This window comes from Schistocerca serialis, chromosome 12 (genome assembly GCF_023864345.2).
Source record: "Schistocerca serialis cubense isolate TAMUIC-IGC-003099 chromosome 12, iqSchSeri2.2, whole genome shotgun sequence".
Lineage (NCBI taxonomy): Eukaryota > Metazoa > Arthropoda > Insecta > Orthoptera > Acrididae > Schistocerca > Schistocerca serialis.
The window spans coordinates 27,399,637-27,402,166 of record NC_064649.1 but is presented as its reverse complement, the minus strand read 5'-3'; the positions used below and the strand labels follow the sequence as shown (position 1 = coordinate 27,402,166).

At 44.3% G+C, this 2,530-nt stretch overlaps 1 pseudogene; it reads right to left on the bottom strand.

Moving 5' to 3' along the window:
* Positions 1 to 2,106: 2,106 nt before the first annotated feature.
* LOC126428497 (5S ribosomal RNA) lies at positions 2,107 to 2,224 on the bottom strand (annotated as a pseudogene).
* Positions 2,225 to 2,530: the final 306 nt, after the last annotated feature.

Here is a 2,530-nt window from a genome sequence, read left to right as displayed (position 1 = left end):
GAGCCAAGTCTGGAGAATAGGGGGGGGGGAGATGTGAAACGAGTTGGAATCATATTTCCATTAATTTTGCGACCACAACTGCTGAGGTGTGTGCTGTTGCGTTGTCGTGATGGACTTTTCTGCGATCCCATCTCCGACGTTTTTCTTGCAGCTCCGTTTTAAAACGATCCAGTAACGATGAATAATATGTACCTGTAATAGTTTCCGACTTTTCCAGATAGTCAATGAGGATTATCCCTTGCGAATCCCAAAAGACAATTGCCATAACCTTTCCGGCCGAAGGAATGGTCTTTGCCTTTTTTTGTGCAGTTTCTCCCTTGGTAACCCATTGTTTAGATTGTAGTTTGGTCTCAGGAGTGTAGTAATGTATCCGTTTCATCTACACTGACGAAAGGGTGCTTAATGTCTTGTGGATTCTTCCTGAACAGCTGCAAACCATCCTTGCAACACTTCACACGATTCCGTTTTTGGTCAAGCGTGAGCAGTCGCGGAACCCATCTTGCGGATAGCTTTCTCATGTCCAAATTTTGGTGCAAAATATTATGTACCCGTTCATTCGAGAAGCCCACAGCACTAGCAATCTCACCCACCTTAACTCTTCTGTCATCCATCACCATATTATGGATTTCATCAATGATTTCTGGTGTCGTAACCTCCACAGGGCGTCCAGAACATTCATCCCCACTTGTGCCCATATGGCCAAGGCGAATATTTTGAAACCACTTTTAAACTGTTCTAGTCGAAGCTTCTCCTTAGTCTCCTGAGACGTTTTGCCTTTCATAAAGGTATGTTTAATCAACACACGAATTTCGCTTTCGCCTAATTTGACAATCGCTCGAATTCATTGATTCACACGAATGCCAAACCAAAGAAATAATCAATATGACAGACTTGGTGTGCGTTCTTTCCAAAGATGATACTAACTAAACATGACCTCAATACGCGCCGGTGGTGCCATCTCTGACTTTGCACGGACTTTGCACGGACTTTTCAAACGCCCCTCGCAATATCGGTTATTGCCGAATATGTTTGCAACTCATGGATTCTCATCCGTATCCCTGCTACTTGGGATATTTTGGAGAATATTACCCAGACAGTATTTTTGTGCAAATAATTATGTAACACGTTCACGCCGGCGTCTACTACCGGTGGCTCACCGTAGATTCTCCCATCGAGCGGCGAGTACCACCGCTGGCGCACGCTCGACCCTACCGATTATGCTACCAGCAGTACACTACCGTGCGCAGTAGCCTATCAGCCAGGCGCAACGAGCAGCTGTGAAGAAAATTTTGTGACCCACGCGGTACACCTTTCTGTTTTCATTATTTAAGCAGAACACCCGTCCTTCAAACCAAAAAATGTTGTTAGCCATATATACGTTTTAAAATAGGTGTCAACAGTTTTTGAAAGTAACAGTAATCTCTCTAATATGGCAATGTCCCGACAAAGTAATTCACTCACTGATTAATCATCGCCCACCCCAAACCACTACGACTAGAAACTTGAAATTTGCAGAGGGTGTTGATCTTCCACTGTAGACATCATTTAAGAAGGGATTCTTCGAAATTACATCACAAAAGAGGTGAAATATGGAATGAAAGATTTTGAAAAATGTCTCTAAGGCAGGTTTGAAGCTAAACCTACGAAAATTTGTATTTGGTTTCTCTGTCAGAAATGAATGTTTCATCCTTTTTTTTGTAAGTAAGCCCTTTGGGGTGAAAAATTGACTATTTCTTAAAAATAGTTATGAAATTAATACTAAAGTATTTTTAAGGCTATATCCATGAAAACTGGTGTCAGACTACAGTTATATATATATATCTTCTGACTGATTGATGATTCCTGCCACGAATTCCTCTCCTGTGCTAACCTCTCCATCTCAGAGTAGCACTTGCAATATAAAAGCACTCCGTCTTCGCGCCACGAGTGGCCTACCGGGACCATCCGACCGCCGTGTCATCCTCAGAGGAGGATGCGGATAGGAGGGGCGTGGTGTCAGCACACCGCTCTCCCGGTCGTTATGATGGTTTTCTTTGACCGGAGCCGCCACTCTTCGGTCGAGTAGCTCCTCAATTGGCATCACGAGGCTGAGTGCACCGCTAAAAATGGCAACAGCGCATGGCGGCCTGGATGGTCACCCATCCAAATGCCGACCACGCCCGACAGCGCTTAACTTCGGTGATCTCACGGGAACCGGTGTATCCACTGCGGCAAGGCCGTTGCCCATAGTTGTAACATACGGCCTCAATTATTTGTTGGATGTAGTCCAGTCTCTATCTTCCTCTTCAGTTTATGCACTCTACAGCTCCTTCTAGTACCATTGAAGTCATTCCCTCATGTCTTAGCAGATGTCCTATCATCCTGTCCCTTCTCCTTATCAGTGTTTTCCACATATTCCTTTCCTCTTAGGTTCTGCGTTGAACCTCCTCATTCCTTACCTTATCAGTCCACCTAATTTTCAACATTCGTCTATAGCACCACATCTCAAATGCTTAGTTTCTCTTCAATTCCGGTTTTCCCACAGTCCATG